The sequence below is a fragment of the Hordeum vulgare genome, chromosome 6H (genome assembly GCF_904849725.1).
Source record: "Hordeum vulgare subsp. vulgare chromosome 6H, MorexV3_pseudomolecules_assembly, whole genome shotgun sequence".
NCBI classification, from domain to species: domain Eukaryota; kingdom Viridiplantae; phylum Streptophyta; class Magnoliopsida; order Poales; family Poaceae; genus Hordeum; species Hordeum vulgare.
In genome coordinates, this window is record NC_058523.1 from 14,142,533 (window position 1) to 14,164,722 (window position 22,190).

The 22,190-nt window shown below is 45.8% G+C and overlaps 1 pseudogene; it reads right to left on the minus strand.

The window, feature by feature from the left end:
• Positions 1–21,140: 21,140 nt before the first annotated feature.
• LOC123402946 lies at positions 21,141–22,190 on the minus strand (annotated as a pseudogene).

Below are 22,190 nucleotides of genomic sequence, written 5' to 3' on the forward strand. Positions count from 1 at the left end.
ATCCTGAATTTTAATACGTTCCTAGAGAAAGCTAAATTGAAAGATGATGGAAGCAACTTTGTAGACTGGGCTCGTAATCTTAAGCTAATCTTACAAGCTGGAAAGAAGGATTATGTCCTTAATGCTGCGCTAGGAGATGAACCACCCGCTACGACTGATCAGGATGTTAAGAACGCTTGGTTAGCGCGTAAGGAGGACTACTCAATAGTTCAATGTGCAGTCTTGTATGGCTTAGAACCAGGACTTCAACGTCGCTTTGAGCGTCATGGAGCATTTGAGATGTTCCAGGAGTTGAAGTTTATCTTTCAGAAGAACGCCCGGATCGAGAGGTATGAGACCTCCGATAAATTCTATGCTTGCAAGATGGAGGAAAACTCGTCTGTCAGTGAACATGTGCTCAAAATGTCTGGGTACTCAAACCGTCTAGCTGAACTGGGGATTGAATTCCCGCAAGAAGCTATCACTGACAGAATCCTTCAATCACTGCCGCCAAGCTATAAAGGCTTTGTGTTGAACTACAACATGCAAGGGATGAACAAGTCTCCCGGCGAGTTGTTTGCGATGCTGAAAGTCGCAGAGTGGTGAGCAAGACCACTAGTTTCAAGAGAAACGGCAAAGGAAAGAAGGGAAATACGAATAAGAGCGGCAAGCCTGTTGCCAATCCGCCGAAGAAGCCCAAAGCTGGACCTAAGCCTGAAACACAGTGCTTCTATTGCAAGGGTATGGGTCACTGGAAGCGCAATTGCCCCAAGTATATGGCAGATAAGAAGGCGGGCAAAGAAAAATCAGGTATATTTGATATACATGTTATTGATGTGTACTTAACCGGCTCTCGTAGTAGTGCCTGGGTATTTGATACCGGTTCTGTTGCTCACATTTGCAACTCGAAGCAGGAACTGCGGAATAGACGAAGGCTGGCGAAAGACGAAGTGACGATGCGCGTAGGAAACGGTTCCAAGGTTGATGCAATCGCCGTCGGCACAGTGTCACTTCAGCTACCATCGGGATTAGTGATGAACTTAAATCATTGTTATTTAGTGCCTGCGTTGAGCATGAACATTATATCTGGATCTTGTTTATTGCGAGACGGTTACTCTTTTAAGTCTGAGAATAATGGTTGTTCTATTTCTATGAGTAACATCTTTTATGGTCATGCACCGAATGTGAGAGGATTGTTCATATTGAATCTTGATAGCGATACACATATACATAACATTAAGACCAAAAGAGTTAGAGTAAACAATGATAGCGCCATATTTTTGTGGCACTGCCGCTTGGGTCATATTGGTGTAAAGCGCATGAAGAAACTCCATGCTGATGGACTTTTGGAGTCACTTGACTTTGATTCACTTGACACGTGCGAACCATGCCTCATGGGCAAGATGACTAAGACTCCGTTCTCCGGAACAATGGAGCGTGCAAGTGACTTGTTGGAAATCATACATACCGATGTGTGTGGTCCAATGAGCGTGGAGGCACGCGGCGGATATCGTTATTTTCTCACCTTCACTGACGATTTAAGTAGATATGGTTATGTCTACTTGATGAAGCACAAGTCTGAAACATTTGAAAAGTTCAAGCAATTTCGGAGTGAAGTGGAAAATCATCGTAACAAGAAGATCAAGTTCCTGCGGTCTGATCGTGGGGGTGAATATCTGAGTTTCGAGTTTGGTGCTCACTTAAGACAATGTGGAATTGTTTCGCAGTTAACACCGCCTGGAACACCACAGCGTAATGGTGTGTCCGAACGTCGTAATCGTACTTTGTTAGAGATGGTGCGATCTATGATGTCTCTTACTGATTTGCCGTTATCATTTTGGGGTTATGCATTAGAAACAGCTGCATTCACTTTAAATAGGGCACCATCAAAATCCGTTGAGACGACACCATACGAACTGTGGTATGGCAAAAGACCAAAGTTGTCGTTTCTTAAAGTTTGGGGATGTGATGCTTATGTCAAAAAAGCTTCAGCCTGAAACGCTAGAACCCAAAGCGGAAAAATGCGTCTTCATAGGTTACCCAAAAGAAACAGTTGGGTACACCTTCTATCTCAAATCCGAGGGCAAAGTGTTTGTTGCTAAGAACGGAACTTTTCTCGAGAAGGAGTTTCTCTCGAGAGAATTGAGTGGGAGGAAAATAGAACTTGACGAGGTTGTCGAACCTCTCATCCCTCTGGATGGTGGCGCAGGGCAAGGGGAAACCTCTGTCATTGCGACGCCGGTTGAGGAGGAAGTTAATGATGATGATCATGAAACTCCAGTTCAAGTTTCTGTTGAACCACGTAGGTCGACGAGATCACGCGCTGCTCGAGAGTGGTACGGTAATCCCGTCTTATCAATCATGTTGTTAGACAACAATGAACCTGCAAATTATGAAGAAGCAATGGTGGGCCCAGATTCCAACAAATGGCTAGAAGCCATGAAATCCGAGATAGGATCCATGTATCAGAACAAAGTGTGGACTTTGGAGATACTACCTGAGGGCCGCAAGGCTATTCAGAACAAATGGATCTTTAAGAAGAAGATGGACGCTGACGGTAATGTGACCGTTTATAAAGCTCGACTTGTGGCAAAGGGTTTTTCACAAGTTCCAGGAGTTGACTATGATGAGACCTTCTCACCCGTAGCGATGCTTAAATCCGTCAGAATCATGTTAGCAATAGCTGCATTTTTCGATTATGAAATCTGGCAGATGGATGTCAAAACGGCGTTCCTTAACGGTTTAATTAAGGAAGAGTTGTATATGATGCAACCCGAAGGTTTTGTCGATCCTAAAAATGCTGACAAGGTGTGCAAGCTCCAGCGATCCATTTATGGACTGGTGCAAGCATCTCGGAGTTGGAACAAACGCTTTGATGAGGTGATCAAAGCATTTGGGTTTATACAAGTGGTTGGAGAATCTTGTATTTACAAGAAAGTGAGTGGGAGCTCTGTGGCATTTCTAATATTATATGTGGATGACATATTACTGATTGGAAACAACGTAGAGCTTTTGGAGAGCATAAAAGGTTACTTGAATAAAAGTTTCTCTATGAAGGACCTAGGAGAAGCTGCTTACATTGTAGGCATTAAGATCTATAGGGATAGATCGAAACGCCTGATAGGACTTTCACAAAGCACATACCTTGATAAAGTTTTGAAGAGGTTCAAAATGGAACAGTCCAAGAAAGGGTTCTTGCCAGTTTTACAAGGTACGAGATTGAGTAAGACTCAGTGCCCAGCAACTGATGAAGATAGAGAGCATATGCGCTCCGTCCCCTATGCTTCAGCCATAGGTTCTATCATGTATGCGATGCTGTGCACTAGACCGGATGTTAGCCTGGCCATAAGTATGGCAGGTAGGTTCCAGAGTAATCCAAGAGTGGATCACTGGACAGCGGTCAAGAATATCCTGAAGTACCTGAAAAGGACTAAGGAGATGTTTCTCGTGTATGGAGGTGACGAAGAGCTCGCCGTAAAAGGTTACGTCGATGCAAGCTTTGACACAGATCCGGACGACTCTAAGTCACAAACCGGATACGTATTTATTCTTAATGGGGGTGCAGTAAGCTGGTGCAGTTCCAAGCAAAGCGTCGTAGCAGATTCTACATGTGAAGCGGAGTACATGGCTGCCTCGGAGGCGGCTAAGGAGGGTGTCTGGATGAAGCAGTTCATGACGGATCTTGGAGTGGTGCCAAGTGCACTGGATCCAATAACCTTGTTCTGTGACAACACTGGTGCCATTGCCTTAGCAAAGGAACCAAGGTTTCACAAGAAGACCAGACACATCAAACGACGCTTCAACCTCATCCGCGACTACGTCGAGGAGGAGGACGTAAATATATGCAAAGTGCACACGGATCTGAATGTAGCAGACCCGCTGACTAAACCTCTTCCACGGTCAAAACATGATCGGCACCAGAACTGTATGGGTGTTAGATTTATTACAATGTAATTCACATGGTGATGTGAGGGCTAGATTATTGACTCTAGTGCAAGTGGGAGACTGTTGGAATTATGCCCTAGAGGCAATAATAAATGTATAGTTATTATTATAATTCCTGTATCAAGATAATAGTTTATTATCCATGCTATAATTGTATTGAATGAAGACTCATTTACATGTGTGGATACATAGACAAAACACCGTCCCTAGCATGCCTCTAGTTGGCTAGCCAGTTGATCGATGATAGTGAGTGTCTTCTGATTATGAACAAGGTGTTGTTGCTTGATAACTGGATCACGTCATTGGGAGAATCACGTGATGGACTAGACCCAAACTAATAGACTAGCATGTTGATCGTGTCATTTTGTTACTACTGTTTTCTGCGTGTCAAGTATTTATTCCTATGACCATGAGATCATATAACTCACTGACACCGGAGGAATGCTTTGTGTGTATCAAACGTCACAACGTAACTGGGTGACTATAAAGATGCTCTACAGGTATCTCCGAAGGTGTTAGTTGAGTTAGCATGGATCAAGACTGGGATTTGTCACTCCGTGTGACGGAGAGGTATCTCGGGGCCCACTCGCTAATATAACATCACACACAAGCCTTGCAAGCAATGTAACTTAGTGTAAGTTGCGGGATCTTGTATTACGGAACGAGTAAAGAGACTTGCCGGTAAACGAGATTGAAATAGGTATGCGGATACTGACGATCGAATCTCGGGCAAGTAACATACCGAAGGACAAAGGGAATGACATACGGGATTATACGAATCCTTGGCACTGAGGTTCAAACGATAAGATCTTCGTAAAATATGTAGGATCCAATATGGGCATCCAGGTCCCGCTATTGGATATTGACCGAGGGGTCTCTCGGGTCATGTCTACATAGTTCTCGAACCCGCAGGGTCTGCACACTTAAGGTTCGACGTTGTTTTATGCGTATTTGAGTTATATGGTTGGTTACCGAATGTTGTTCGGAGCCCCGGATGAGATCACGGACGTCATGAGGGTTTCCGGAATGGTCCGGAAACGAAGATTGATATATAGGATGACCTCATTTGATTACCGGAAGGTTTTCGGAGTTACCGGGAATGTACCGGGAATGACGAATGGGTTCCGGGAGTTCACCGGGGGGGGGGGGGAACCCACCCCGGGGAAGCCCATAGGCTTTGGGGAGACACACCAGCCCTTAGTGGGCTGGTGGGACAGCCCCAAGGGGGCCTATGCGCCAAGAGAAGGAAATCAAAGGAAAAGAAAAAAAAAGAGGGCAGAAGTGGGAAGGGAGGGGGACTCCTCCCACCAAACCAAGTCCAACTCGGTTTGGGGGGGGGAGTCCTCCCCCCCTTGGCTCGGCCGACCCCTTGAGGGTCCCTTGGACCCCAAGGCAAGGTCCCCCTCCCTCCTCCTATATATATGGGGCTTTTAGGGCAGATTTGAGACGACTTTCTCATGGCTGCCCGACCACATACCTCCATAGTTTTTCCTCTAGATCGCGTTTCTGCGGAGCTCGGGCGGAGCCCTGCTGAGACAAGGTCATCACCAACCTCCGGAGCGCCGTCACGCTGCCGGAGAACTCTTCTACCTCTCCGTCTCTCTTGCTGGATCAAGAAGGCCGAGATCATCGTCGAGCTGTACGTGTGCTGAACGCGGAGGTGCCGTCCGTTCGGTACTAGATCGTGGGACTGATCGCGGGATTATTCGCGGGGCGGATCGAGGGACGTGAGGACGTTCCACTACATCAACCGCGTTCTCTAACGCTTCTGCTGTACGATCTACAAGGGTACGTAGATCACTCATCCCCTCTCGTAGATGGACATCACCATGATAGGTCTTCGTGCGCGTAGGAAATTTTTTGTTTCCCATGCGACGTTCCCCAACAGTAGGCACTGTCGGGGTAGCAGTCGTCGGCGGCGGGGACCTCCATCTCCTGGGCTCCATCATCTGGTCGCAGCAAACGGACCAAGGGAACAAGTGGGGGGGGGGAGCAAAGCAGCGGTGAGTACTCATCCAAAGTACTCGCAAGTCTTACATCAGAACTATTCTAATTATGCATCAGTATGAAAGAAGGGGGTTATATGTGGACTGACTGCAGCAATGCGAGAATAGAGAGAAAAGGCCTAGTCCTAGCGAAGACTAGCATCTTCAGGGTCTTGCAGCAATAGACGAGAGTAGAACAGGGGGGGTAAAACATTAATAGTCATATTGTTACAACAATAATAAAGTGAGGTCACGCCTAAAGATCCTCCCTCGACTCCCTGCGAGGAAGCAATCCCGAGGCAAACTAATGATCCAGTTAAGTAACAATTGTAGTTGTATAAGATCGAGACACAACTCCAAGTCGTCCTGTAACCGTGGACACGGCTATCCGAATAGTTAATTTTCATCCCTGCAGGGGTGCACCACATGTCCCGTCACGCTCGATAACACTCTGGCCGGACATACTTTTCTGGGTCCTGCCCGGCCTCGGAATATCGACACGTCGCAGCCCCACCTAAGACTAATCAGAGAGGCCAGCCCGCCGGTTTAAATCCTAAGCACAAAGGGTTCGTGGGCCCAGTTCCCCTTCACGCTCCTGCACGTGGCGTGGGCGGCCGACGTCAGTCCTAGCATCCCTTAATCACAAGCGCGATGCATCTCGGGACCACTCGGGCGCGCGCCGCTACATTGCTGGCATCTGAAAAGCTTCGGCTGATACCGCGACGCCGAGTACCCATAATTCTTCCCGCGTAGCCGGTTAGTGCGAAAAGGTCTCCGACCAACCCAGATCAAATACCCAAATCCATTAACATTTTAATTAGGCCAGCAACACAGTCTCACGGGAATCCACCCGTCTTACAACTAATCACCAATGATCCCAGCAACATGGTCGAGTAACTGTGTGGTTGTAACATCGGGGGGAATCCGAGGTATCACCCTCGTTGGATTCCGAACGATGTACCCGTCAAGGTGGGCTTAGAGGAATCACCCTCGGGGGTCCCACACTTGAGGGGATGCACGACAGGGGCGTCATCGGGAATGGTGGAAGAGGAATCACCCTCGATAACCACGACCGACTAGCTATACTACAGATATATCATCAGGAGTACTTAGCGAGGTGTCACCCTCGGTACCCGATAGTATCTCTGTAGCGTCGTACAATGAAGGGGGTGTAGGGGTTGTGTCGGGTCTGGCTCGTCGATCAGGGATCGAGATTGAAAGCAAAGCGGAGCAACTGAACTACGGGGTCAGAGGGGATGACTGCTCCACCTATACTAAGCATATTTAAAGTACAGGACTGAAAGTAGCAGTTCATCAAAAATAGGCTATGCATCAGATATAGGAGCTAACTACAACAGTAGCAAAATACTAATGCAAGCAGTAGGAAGAAAGACATAGGCGATATAGGAATGATCAAGGGGAGTTTGCTTGCCTTGCTGCCCTGCGGCAAAGGACTGATCGGCAGGGTCGTAGATGTACCCGGCAGCAGCGTCAGTCTCGGGGTCTACCGGTAAGAAGAGGGGGAAGAAACAATAAATAATAGCACCGATGCAACACAAAGCATGACATGGCAAGATGCAGGCTAGACATGAGCTAACGCAGCAACATCCGTCATAGACGGGTCGGAAGAATATCTGACGATATTTTTCCGGGTCTCCGGCTACTACCGGTAATACTGGAAACGATGGAAAAGTTCCATGTTTGCTATGCTAGGGACGCGTGACAGATGAACGGGCCGTGTATCCGGGTTCGTCTCGTTTTGCTGATCAACTTTCATGTTGAAAATATTTTGATCTGACTTACGGATTATTTAATATTAAGTTTTAAAGTTTTATTTAATAATTAGGAATTAAAAACAGATTTAAATATTTAATAAAATCCTATTATGACATCATCGCGATGTCATGCTCACATCAGCAGTTGACTGGTCAACTGACCAGTGGGTCCCGAACGTCATAGGCACAAGTTTTAATATCGATTAAATATTGATTTATCAGATTAATTTAATGAGGGACCCACGTGGCATTCTCTCATTATTCTAATTAATTAATTTAACTAATATATCTATTTATATATTTATTTAATGAAAACATTATTTTTATTTTTATTTTAACTATCGCGTGGGGCCTCCCTGTCATAGACAGCGGGTGCATTGGCCCCACCGGTAAGTGACCCTAGGCCAAAAACACATTTTTAATCACAAATACATAACCATACAAATGTCGTATTTCTCCACATGCCTATATACGCAAATACATACATAAATACGGGTATCAAATACATACATACATACATACGGAATACAACATTTGTTTTTTTTATTTTCTCTCAAAACTCTCATATCCCTCTCTCTGTTAACAAATATAACACACAGGTTCTTTGCTAACTCCACATAGAAGAACCAAATGTTCAATCCTTCCTACCGGAGTCTACCGTCGACGGATCGGGGTCCCGTTTGCCGGAACGGAACCGGGGCGGTGAGGGGAACGCGACGGTGGGAGGAGCCCGAGGAGGGGCTCACCCACGTTGACGGGAGGGGCCGGTGAAGCCGGAGTTCGCGGGAAGGGGCGGAGGAGACGGTGTGGAGGCGTTCCCGGAGGCGGTGATGATGATGCCGGTGAGGACGGTGGTGATGGTGGTGACGCGTCAGCGAGGGCCTCCCGGAGCCGTGGTGGTGGTGGTTGACGGAGTTGGTGAAGGGGGCCGGCCGATGGTGGTCCGGGGGATGGCCGGCCGAGGTGTGGGGGAGGTAGGGGAGGGGCGCGCCGGCCGGGAGTAGAGGGGCCGATGGGGGCTCGCCGGCCGGAGGGCGTGGATCTGAGGGGGGGGTCTCGGCCAGGGAGGGGCCCGCTGGTGTGGCGAGGTGGAGGGAGAGTAGGGAGACCGAGAGGAGGGAGGATCGTGGGGGAGGGAGATGGGGTCTGGTGCGTGGGGGGCTCTCGTGGGCAGGGAGAGAGAGAGATTGCGAGAGGGGAGGGAGAGGTGGCGGAGGGGTGGGGGAATCGGGAGGAGGTAGTTGCCTAGGGTTCCATTGGAGTGGGGGGGGGGGGCGATGCGGGAGGGCCTGGCCAGCTGGGCCACTTGGCCTAGCTCGGCCAGGGGGGGGGGGGAGGTTAGCTTTGCTTTTTTTTTTAGTTTTCTTTTTCTATTATTTATTTTAATATTTGATTTTTCTTTTCAAATACTTTTTTTTATTATACTTTCTTTTACAATTTATTATACATACTTTTAATTCTTTCTTTTACATATATATTCTTTTAATATTTGTAATGAACTCATAAACTACTTTTCTTTTATTTTCAAATTTTGAATCCGGATAGACTTGAACCAACGCGGGTCTGAGATGGGAATTCTCGATGATGTGGCATCATTAGCGGATGATCATTGTAGCTTAATTACAATAATTACTGTAGCAAAAGTCGAGGATGTCACAGTTATTGGTTTCGAAGCACCGGCTGGTGCGAGCTTCCCTTTGAATAGGCTGAGGTTGGACCCACCTTTTTTAGGGTCCGCATCATTGTGCCGAGGCTTCGGATTATGCAAATGATGATTTTTGGCTTCGTAGTGTGCTGTCACAAAGTTTGCCACCTCCTCAGTAATGAATGCTTCAATTCTACGTTTATTGTTTACATTTAGCTCGAAGGGTCTTCTGCATCCTCTCAGTTGCATAGCACCAACGATCTTGCACGGGCCCACCCAATCTTGCCTCGGTCGTAGATGTAAAATCAAATGCTGCATTGGATTAAAGAAGCCCGGTGGAAAGATCTTCTCTAACTTGCACAACAACTCCGGTGCAAACTCCTCCATGTCTTCTACCACGCGAGGCGACAATTCTTTCGCACAAAGAACACGGAAGAAATAGCTCAGCTCCGCCAGTACTAGCCATTCATCCTCAGGAATAAAGCCACGTAACATCACCGGCATTACCCGCTCTAGCCATATGTGCCAATCATGACTCTTGAGACCAAAGATTTTTAATTTTTCAAGACTCGCTCCCCTCTTTAGATTCGTTGCATACCCATCGAGGAACATCAAGTGCATTTTGACCCACAAGATAATTTCCCTCATAGCTGGCCTTCCAAGATTGAACCAGGCCTTTGGCTTCGACCACTTCTGCTTTCCTTTGCCTTCTCGCATATTTTGTAACGGTCTATGACATAGTGTCTCTTGATCGACTCTATCCTTAATATTATCCTTTGTCTTACAATCTATGTGGAACAATGTACCAAAAATAGCCTCTCCGATATTCTTTTCAGTGTGCATCATGTCGATATTGTGTGGAAGAAGAAGGTCTTTGAAGTAAGGCAGATCCCAGAAGCATGGCTTGTGAGTCCAGGCGTGTTTTTAATTATACCCCTTGAAATACCCTGGACGCTGTGGATCAGGCTCGAGGGCGTTTAACTGATCCAGGATCTGTTGGCCTGTGAACGCAGGTGGTGCCAAGTTTTTGACAACTTTACCTTTGGTAAAGTTCTTCTTGTCTTTTCTGAACTGATGGTCAGGATCCAGGAACTGTCTATGCAAGTCAAAGCAAGAATACTTCCGACCCTCCTGCAACCAATGAAACTGAAGAGCTGTCTTGCATTGGGGGCACGGGAACCTTCCATGCACACACCATCCAGAGAATAGCGCATACGCTCGCAAGTCATGCATAGAGTACATGTACCACACATGCATTTTGAAGTTTTCTTTTCTAGCGGCATCGTATGTCTTGACCCCATTATCCCAAGCTTCTTCCAATTCATCCTTAAGCGGTTGCAAGTACACATTCATATTCTTCCCCGGATAATTGGGCCGTGGAATTATCAACATCAGAAATATGTTATTTCTTTGCATAATCTGCCCGGGGGGGGGGGGGGAGATTGAGTGGAATGACAAATACAGGCCAACAACTGTATTGGGTTGTCGTCATGCCGAAGGGATTAAAACCATCCGTGGCGGCGCAGACTCGAGGATTCCTTGGATCTGCCGCTTTATCCTGATGCAATCCATCGAAATGTTTCCACGCTTCCCCATCCGATGTGTGTACCATCATCTTATTGCCATCCGCATCTAGTTCGGTTCTTTTGCCCAATTTGTGCCATGTCATCTGTCTGGCTGTCTCTTCGACGATGAAAAGACGTTGAAGTCTTGGTACGATTGGCATATACCAAAGAACACTAACTGCGATTTTGGTCTGCCTCTTCTCACCCATACCGTTGTCTACCACATGATACCTGCAAGACTCGCAATTGGGACAATAGTCCAAGTGTGCATACTCCTTCCTAAATAAGACACATCCTTTCTCACATGCATCTATCTTCTCATAGGGCATCTTAAGTACACGAAGTATTTTGTCCGACTGGTACAGGTTTGCAGGCATGACATGGCCTTTGGGTAGGAAACGTCCAAATAGTGTCATCATCACGTCGTAGAATTCTCTTCCCAAGTTGAATTGAGCCTTCAGAGCCATTACTCGTGCAATTGCATCCAGCTGACAGAGCTCAGTGTGCTCATGGAGAGGACGTTTTGAAGACTCCAACATTTCATAAAAGGCCTTTGCAGATTCCTCCATCTCATCTTCTGAATCCTGAGCATCATCAAAGTCTTGCACCATGTCTTCGATCCCGGTACCATGCTCGTCCGTGCGACGACGGACCACCTCAGCTCTTGTGCGTTGTATAGACTCACCATGAAATGTCCACACCGTATAATTAGGCTTAAAACCCCTCCTCTGCAGGTGTTTAATCATTACAGCCTCTGTCGTCTTTTTATAGTTGTCGCATCCACGACAGGGGCAATAGTTTCTTTCCTGGCCATTTGCGAATGCGGCTTTCACAAATTCCTTTGTTTTTACAAACCATTCTTTCGTCATCTCTTTCTGACTAGGGTGACCGGTATACATCCACGCACGATCACTCATCTTGTGTAGCTACTAAAGACAGAAGAAATATATTTATATATAATTTAGCATTTATATCCATCGGTTAATCAGGTTCGCCATTTTTATTACGTCCAGGCAACCTACACGCTAATAGGTAAAGATAGGTCCTAATCTCACCCGAGTATGTGTAGATTGGGTTCGTTTTCCCATGCTCTGCTCTGGATCCAACGCAAAATTTCGGCAACAGCTCCCAGCTGTTCGCCTGATACACATCTCCGCAATAAACAGAGAGGATGTGCATCCGGAGAACAACAGGGAGGCACTGACGAAATTCCGCATGGGATCCAGAGCACAGCATACGGGAAAACGAACCCAATCTACACATGCTCGGGCTGTCCATGGATAATGTTGGACAATTCGAAAGGATGGTGGTTATAAATATGCAAATTCATGCATATGTATAGATGTCGCCCTTTCGAATGGGAGACGCATACTGGTCACGCATACTCATGATTGAAGAAACCTATATATATCTAGCAAGTTTCATCGGCACGAAGACCGGGACAAAGAAAATTAAGGGGGTAGGAGGAGAAGTCATTTGTGCTCACCAACAAACGTAGGGGCGAAGCTCGTCCAACGCACGTGGAGGTCGTCGAACAACTGCACATTGAAATTCACCCGATCAACACAAATATGATGTTTTTATAAGTTATCAGAAAATATGTGACCTAACTCTTATTTTGCTTTTTCTTTTTTGCTCTTCTTCTTCTTCTTCTTCTTCTTCTTCTTATTTTCTTTTTTCTTTTTTCCTCTTATTCTTCTTCTCCTTCTTCTTCTTTTCTTCTTCTCTTCTTCTTCTTCTTCTTCTTCTTCTTCTTCTTCTTCTTCTTCTTCTTCTTCTTCTTCTTCTTCTTCTTCTTCTTCTTCTTCTTCTTCTTCTTGTTCTTATTTTCTTTTTTCTTTTTTCCTCTTATTCTTCTTCTCCTTCTTCTTCTTCTTTTCTTCTCTTCTTCTTCTTCTTCTTCTTCTTCTTCTTCTTCTTCTTCTTCTTCTTCTTCTTCTTCTTCTTCTTCTTCTTCTTCTTATTCTTCTTTTTCTTTTTCTTATTTTCTTTTTTCTTTTTTCCTCTTATTCTTCTTCTCCTTCTTCTTGTTTTCTTCTTCTTCTTCTTCTTCTTCTTATTTTCTTTTTTCCTCTTATTCTTCTCTTCCTCTCCTATTTTTCTTCTTCTTCTTCTTCTTCTTCTTCTTCTTCTTCTTCTTCTTTCTTCTCCTTCCCTTCCTTTTCCTTCTTCTTCTTATTTTTTTCTTCGCCTTTCTCCTTCTTCTTCTTCTCCTTTATCCTTCTTCTTCTTCTCCTTTCTCCTTCTTCTTCTTCTCCTTTTCTCCTTTACTAAATAGGAAACTAACCTAACTAAACCTAAACTAAAACTGAACCTAAACTAAACTAAAACTAAGCCAAAACCTCACTAAAACATATAACTAATTAAACAAAAACTATTAAAAAAAGAAAAAACTAACTGAATGCCGCTGAGGCCCCCAGGGGGAGGAGGGCCGCAGGGGGAGGAGGGCCGCAGGGGGAGGAGGGGCACGGTGAGGGGCACAAGGAGGGCGGCGGCGGTGGGGTGGGGCGATGGGGTGGGGGTGGCATCGGCGGCGGCGGCGGTGGGGCAGTGGCGGCGGGGTGGGACGGCGGTGCTGGGGTGGGGGCAGCGGCGCTGGGGGCGGGCGAGGCTGCGGTGAGCGAGAGTGGAGAGAGTATAGAGAGTGAGAGAGAGGAGGGCGCGGCGACCGTTATCGTTAGGTGTCCATCCACTTTGCCGTCTGCCGCATACGGCAGAGGAAGAGAAGGCAGACGGCAAAGGGGTGGGGTGGGCGCGGGTGGGGTGGGGCAAAGAGGTGGCTGATGGCGTCATCTTTGCCGTCTGTCTTCTCTTCCTTTGTCGTCTGTGGGCGGACGGCAAAGAGGTGGTTGATGGCAAATAGGTATTTTGCCATCAGCCACCTCTTTGCCGTCTGTTTTCCTGAAGCTGATAGCAAGTATGTTCTTTGCCGTCTGCTGGCTGATGGCAAAGATTTGGCAGACGGCAAATAAAGGAATTCCAGTAGTGACATACATGACCAAGTCGATGATGCCACTGCTGGAAGGTCGCAGAAGAGGAGGCAACAAGTGCATCAGAACTCGCAGAAGTGGTGGCAGCAGAAGGAACATGAAACCAGTCAACCTCCCAAAGAACCTCCGACTCACGACGTCGAGGGCCAGCACCAACCAGAGCCTTGGTGCGAAGATCCTGAATAGAGCAAGAGTCGATAACAAGAATTATATGACAACCAGAATCAGTATGTTGGACAGTAGAGAAGAGGTTCATGGTAAGACGGGGAACGTGAGAAAACTAGGAACAGAGAAAGCCGGGGTAGAAAGGGTGCCACGACTAGCAATAGGGAGGGGTGTGCCATCGACATTGAGAACATTAACAGAAGAATCAAGAGGTTGAAGAGAAGACAACGGGAAGAATCAGAAGACATACAAAAAGAAGCTCCAGAATCCAGAACTCACAAAGATGTACCTAACTGTGATGGTGGCCGGGCTGATAAGGGCCGTCGGAGACGGATCCAAGCGGGGCGGGTCCTAGCGAAGAAAAGGCAGCAGCGGCGGTGGATCCGAGCAAGGCCGGGCAAAAGGGGGCCGGCAGAGCAAGCTGGAGCACCGGACTGGAGGAGGACAACCGACGAGGTGGCCGGAGTGGCTAGGGACGAGCGGGGCAGCCGGAGCTTGCATCGGCGATGGAGGTGGAGCACGCGAGTTACAGCGTGCGGGAGGAGAACCTAAGCATCTGATACCTTGTTAGGAATGAGCAACTGACAATCACAGGGGCCAAAGGCCAGTATATATATATATATATATATATATATATATATATATATATATATATATATATATATAGCAAAAGGGCCCGTGCGTTGCAACTAAAGAAAAATACCACACGCTTTTAATCTTTTTATAATCATTTTTATTTATTAAAATAATAAACTAACTAACTAATTTAGTCAGTCCTATCCTATTTTGTTGAGAAATCAACCCGTCCATTGTTAATTTCACCATGATGAGAAATTGAGCGGGACAAGCAAAGCAAAACAAAGAGGCTACGTGAATTGATCAATGGACTGTTATTTTATTTCACTCATGGGGTAGAGAATATGGGATTAGATGACAAACTGAAGGTGGTGTTTCATTCTTTCTCTCTACAACAATGCAATCTTACATTCAATACATTCATTCATCACCAAACAAATTCCCACAAAAGAAAATTTCTTGCCGGTGCTTGGCACGCGGTTGGAGGCATGGGGAGGGGATCTCACCAGATGATGAGTTCCTGCCGGAGGAGGGGATACGATGAGGGGAGCAAGAGTTAGGCGCCTCTATCTGGCCATAAGGAGTCACCGTTGCCGCGTCATAACCTCGGAGTTCCCTGTGTGAACCATGGAGGCCCGCCTCCACGTGCAAGTACTTCGCTCCGCCGCGCCTGTCCACGCGCCGCCGCCGTTCTGCATCGAGCAGACGCATCATCCCAAGTCGCTGTAGCTGACGCGTTGATTTGATCCAAAAGCTGTGCTCGAGCGCCGAAACGGGGGCAGCAAGCGGGCAGAGGTACGACCGCGGAGGCGGGTGGGTTAAGATCGACAACAGTGGTGGTTGAGGTCGACTGCGGCGGCGAGTGGTGTGGCAGCGGCCTGGGCACAGGCCAGGGTGGACCAGGGTCGACGCGATGCGCTCGAGCGTCGCAACAGGGGCAGTGAGCGCGGAGAGGTACAACCACGGAGGCGGGTGGGTTAAGATCGGCAGCGGTGGCGGTTGAGGTCGGCCCCGTCGGCGAGTGGTGTGGCGGCGGCCTGGGCACAGGCCAGGGTGGCCCAGGGTCGATGGGAGGAGGCGATGCGTACGGGTATAATTTTTGCAGCGAATCGTTTTTCCCTTTTGCGTTGCAGATAAATGATGGAGCGCGGGTTGAATAATAAAAATTACAGGGCTTTTTTATAAAAATGTCGTGGTGGGTTTTCCGACGAAAGCAATAACCTCTTTATTATATATATATATATATATATATATATATATATATATATATATATATATATATATATATATATATATATATATACAGCGCTATACACATATGTGTGATAAAAGTGTAAGAAACCCCTTATACAATGAGGATATACAGCGCTATACACATATAACAAAACTCACAGCATCTATCATGTGCAGTCACTATTGAGATTTTATGAAGTTGGCACACTTCCTGGACATGTTACAGGATACAATTTTATTGTGTTAACGATTGTAAAACCGGTATCTGGTAAAAAAAATATAGGTTTAATGGGTTTCTAACTTCTGATTATAACTGGCCACCACGGCGGCGCTCCTTGCGTAATTCGGTTCTTGAAGCTGGAAGTGATATCGTAATGGTTCCTTGGTGTCTAATACTCCATTTGTTCCAAAATAAATGTCTTAATTTTATATTAGTATAAAATTATACTGAGCTTAAGACATTTATTTTGAAAGGAGGGGAGTAGCTAGCTAGCTATGCACTACTACTATTGCAGCTAATCATAATTTACTGTTGTACTCCCTTCGGTCCTAAATATAAGTCTTTTAAGAGGTTCCACTAGGGGGCTACATACGGATGTATATAGACATATTTTAGAGTATAGATTCATTCATTTTGTTTTGTATGTGGTCCTCTAGTGAAATCTTTAAAAAGACTTATATTTTGAAACGGAGGGAGTAAGACCGTAAGAGTGTGTGGTCTAAAATGTAATTTACTATTATGGCTATATAAAATTATATAACTTGATCTACTTTCACACTTTTTCTCGTGCGAGTTTGTTATTGGTATTCATGGAAGTATCTATGAGAAAAGGAAGTATTTAGGATCATGTTTTAGGCACAGCCTCTATGCCCAAAACGACACTGCCTGTTACAAAAGGGAATAGTAGTCTCATACTCCCTCCGTTCCTAAATATAAGACTTTTTAGAGATTCCACAAAAAAATACATACGAAGCAAAATAAATGAATCTATATTCTTTTTTTTCGAAAAAGAGAAGTTGCCCCGGCCTCTGTATCGAGTGATGCATACAGCCATTTTATTGCGAAACGAAATAGTCTGGAGCAATACAAAATAGCGAGATAATTCAAGAAAAAAAAAGAGTTACATGGCGCTCAGACCGCCGAAAAACCGACTATATCCCACGGATAGGCTAGACTAAAGTCCAATCCTATTAGCATGCCGCCATCCATATCGGTTGAAGATAACCTGAGCTGCCATCTCCCATCGGACACACCCAGTAACCAAAGGCTCACTGGTTTTCACAGGAGTGAGTAAGGACCACATGCGGATCAAGGCGGTAGCCCTGAAGATGACCTGTAAAAAGTTAATGTGATGTAATCTGTTAAAAACTAGATCATTTCTGCAGTTCCATATCGCCCACAACATGGCACAAGTACCAATCCGAATTAGTTTGGCGTAAAGTACATTAACCCCATTTAGCCACGTCCCAAATAACATGTGAATGCTAGTAGGTGGAGTAATGTTGAAAGAAATCTGTAAGGAGCGCCATAATAATTTAGCCATAGGGCAATCCAGAAAGAGGTGTTTAATCGTCTCATGCGTCTGACAGAAGTTGCATCTTTTATTTCCTTTCCAGTGTCTTTTAGCCAAGTTATCCTTAGTTAAAACAGCTCCCTTGTGAACAAACCACATGAAGATTTTTATCTTAAGGGAAACCTTGACCTTCCAAATATGCATGGACTTTGGAATAGGCGGCGTATCAATAATATGGTCGTACATCGATTTCACTGAGAAAGTACCATTGGTAGTCAGCCTCCAACGAATACTATCTGGAAAATCAGACAGGGAAATATCCATCAGTCTTCTGACTAGATGTAACACTGCAGCAACGGAAGTCTGATTTCGTTGTGCAATATTATATAGTTGCGGATACTGTAGAGCCAAAGAAAGCGCGCCTAACCAAGTATCTTCCCAGAATCTAGTACTTTCACCATTACCAATGACGAATCTAGTTCTGTTAAAGAAAGCAGCCTTTGTCCTCATTAAACCTTTCCAAAAAGGTGAATCGGCCGGTCGCGCAGTGACTTGGGCTAAGGTTTTGTTCTGTAGATACTTGTTCTTTAAAATTTGTACCCACATCCCTTGCGATTCGACAGACAATCTGAATAGCCACTTGCTAAGCAGACATCTGTTCTTGACCTCTAGATTTTCAATCCCCAAACCTCCCTGATCCTTGGGTCTACAAATAATATCCCATCTAGCCAGTCTATATTTAGTCTTGACCTCGTCGCTCTGCCAGAAAAATCTAGATCGAAAGAAATCCAACCTTTTCCGCACCCCAACAGGCACTTGGAAAAAGGATAGTAGAAACATTGGCATACTTGTCAACACTGAGTTAACAAGAACCAACCGTCCTCCGTAGGATAATAGCTTGCCCTTCCAGCAGCTTAATTTTTTCTCAAAACGATCTTCGATACATCTCCACTCCTTTGATGGTCAACTTTCGGTAATGAATTGGGATTCCTAAATATGAGAACGGTAACGTACCGCCCTCACATCCAAAAAGTTGGTAGTACGTTAGCTGTTCTGCTTGTGCATCCCCAAAGCAGAAAAGCTCACTTTTGTGGAAATTTATCTTCAACCCAGATAGCTGTTCAAATAAGCATAATATGAGTTTCAAGTTTCTGGCCTTTTTGAGATCATGATCCATGAAAAGGATCGTGTCGTCCGCATATTGTAGGATCGAGACTCCCCCATCAACTAGATGAGGTACAAGCCCTCCCACCAAGTCTTTGTCATTTGCCCTCCTTATCATCAGCGCCAACATATCAGCAACAATGTTAAATAAAATAGGTGACATAGAGTCTCCTTGCCTAAGTCCCTTAAGCGTCTGAAAGAAATGACCGACATCATCATTTACTTTAACACGGACACTTCTTTTTTTTATAAAACAATCTACATGTTTGTGCCAAATTTCACCGAACCCTTTCATACGTAGTTTGTTGTAGGAAAGACCATTTGACTTTGTCGTATGCCTTTTCGAAATCTACGTTAAATAAAACTCCATTGAGTTTCTTGGAGTGTAGCTCATGAAGGACCTCATGCAGTACGACAACCCCTTCAAGGATATTCCTACCAGGCATAAAAGCTATCTGCGAAGATTGCACGACCGAATGTGCCATCTTAGTTAGCCTATCCGTTCCCACCTTTGTGAAAATTTTAAAGCTAACATTGAGCAGACATATGGGACGAAATTGTTCAATTCTGGAAGCGCCCTCTTTTTTCGGTAATAGCGTAATCGTACCGAAATTAAGATGAAAGAGTTGAAGGTGACCAGAATACAGATCATTGAACATAGACATAAGATCCGCCTTAATAATATGCCAACAATGTTTATAAAACTCAGCTGGAAACCCGTCTGGACCAGGAGCTTTACCATTTTTCATACCCTGAATTGCCTGAAACACCTCTTTCTCTAGAAATGGTGCGGAGAGACTCTCATTGTCGGCCTGTCCAACTTGAGGAATATCCGCAGTCTGATGCTCGTCCATAGACACAAAGCTATGTCTTGGAGCACCAAACAACCGTTTATAATAATTTGTGATATAAAGTTTAAGGTTCTCATGCCCTACTATGGTCCCCTCATCTTGCTCGAGTTGTACGATTCTCTTTTTCCTATGTTTGCCATTTGCAATCAAGTGGAAAAACTTTGTGTTGTTGTCCCCCTGGACAATTGCCCTGACCTTGGCTCTGACAGCCCATTTCATTTCCTCCTCCCCGAGGAGAACACGCACCCTCTGTTCGGCCTCATTTTTTGACGACCTTTCATGTTCATCTAACATGTCGGTCTCAGCCTTCCGATCCAGGGCATCTATAAAGGGAAGCAGTTGGTCTTGCTCATCTTTATACTGTCCGGACACATTCTTAGCCCAACCTCTCAGGAGTTGTCTAAGGTGTCGGATTTTGCGTTGCCAGATGTCGACACTAGATGTCACATCCGTATGTTTGTTCCATTCTCTAGCAATAATGTCTAAAAAACCCTCACGGGTGAACCAACTAGCCTCAATGGAGAAGGCATCTTTTTTTTCTTTGTGAGTGGCATTTCCAGAGTCTAACAATAGTGGAGTATGGTCAGATATAGCCCTCTGCATAGCACAAACCGTGACCAAAGGGAACTTCTGCTCCCAGTCAACACTCGTTAATACTCTATCCAATTTTTCAAAAGTCTGGTTATGTAGAGAATTGGCCCAAGTATATTTTCTACTGGAGAGTTCAATCTCCCGTAGATTCAGACTCTCTATAATCGTATTAAACATAAAAGGCCATCTACCATCGAAATTATCATTGCTTTTCTCATCAGCTCTCCTGATGATATTGAAATCCCCACCCACCACAAGTGGTAGATTTTCATCGCAAATTCTAACCAGATCAGCCAAGAAAGCTGGTTTATGGTCCGCTTGAGCGGCACCATAGACCGCTACTAGAGCCCATTGAAACCCATCTTCCTTGTCCCTAATTCTAAATTTTACCGTGAAGTCACCTAATATAACTTCTCACACTTGAAGTGTATTGCATCTAACCCCAAGTAAGATCCCTCCAGACCTTCCTCTTGGAGGGAGACAGTGCCATTCAAAATCCACTCCTCTGGAAAGGGAGTTGAGAAAATGTGATGTGAAGTTGTCCCGCCCCGTCTTCATCAACGCGATGAAGTCAAGACTATGCTGTAACGTTGATTCTGCAAGGAACCTAATTTTAGCCAAGTCTCTCAGACCTCTGCTATTCCAAAAAAGTCCTTCCATAGTTCATCATAAAAAAATTTAGCAGTCCTCAATCTAGCACTCCTACGAACAGCCGAAACTGGATAAACTCTTCGCCTCTTTGGCTTATCCGAAGCATACTCCTGGTCCATATAACCATGAGTATCTTTGGCCGTATCAGTAAGATGAGAATTAGTAATATTGGAATCATCAAACGCTACATGCGACTGTTTAAACTCCTCCTCAGGGACTAAGTTTTGACATAATAAATTTAATCCCCCCATAGTTGATATTTCCTTATCAGTCATAGGTCGAACCACCGCTAAGTTTCGAATAATATCCAAAGCCCTATCAACTTCTAAGTCTAATAAGTCATTGATGGATTTTGAAACTTGTTGGCTAGTCTCACCCAAAGTCACCCCCACTGCCTTCGCATTATCTAGAATCTCTTGCGGAGTAAAATTAAGAATAGAGTGTTCAGTATTAAAAGTCATACCTGTTGAATTTTGAACCTCCTTCATTTTGGGCATAAGCATCGCCCGTCCAATCTGCAAGTCATCCACATCTGGCTGAGACTGAACCCATTGACTAGATCGTCTTTCCAGACCCATCGGTTTGGGAACACCTCCGAATGCTATGACATCATCAACCGAGATCGGTCCAGACTCTGGTGCAACGACAGTAGGTACTTCCGTTCCCGCCATGGGCGGCCCTCCGTATAGACATCCACCACGTCGTCGGGCTGAGCAACAACAAGGACCGCACCTGTCGGGACCACTCCTGCGCTGGCCAGCGCGTCGACAGGAACGACCTGGGCCGCCGCTGGAGCATGCTGAGGTACAGCAGAATCGCAACCCTCCCCAGCATTAAAAATCTCATGCATGGCCAACTTGGGAATTGTCTCGACAGCTCGTGCGGTAGCCACCGCACTGCCGCAGGCCACCGCCGCAGCCTCAACATGAGTCGGTTCATGTACAGATGCTCCTCCCAAGCTTGCAACCGAAGCTGGCAGTTCAAACGCTGGTACAACACCGCATTGCAGACCCTGATGTGCCGACTCCTCGACCCCTGCAGGGGCAGCTGCATGGCCAATCAAGGATGCTGCTTTGTCCGCAAGCAGCTGCATACACTGCGACAAATCGGCAACCTGCGGCTGGCCGGTTGGGTGACCGAGCCCATCAGCAGTACATACCTCCATAAGTCGAGCGCTAGTCGACGTAACAGGTGCACCAAGCACAATAGGAAGCGTAGTCGACGTAGCCTCAGCTCCGACCAGATACTCCTCCAACGACAGCGGTTTCAGCGCAGAGTTAGACTGCATGCTTCCCTTGTAGTTCCTGGAAGTCTTCCCCGCAAATCTTGGCAGTCTAGGCGACTCCGCCCGAGAACCAATTTTTGCCGGCGCGGAGGCGGGATCAAAAGCACCAAACCACAAATCCCTATGCACAATATTGTTGTTTGGACCAGTATCATTGCCAGGATGAGGCTGGTTTTGCTGTGGAGTAGCAGTCTGTTTAGGGAAACCATTGGGACCTGTGTCTTTTGACCCCTCTGCATTATCTTTGGAACCACTGGCATCATCACCATCAGTCAT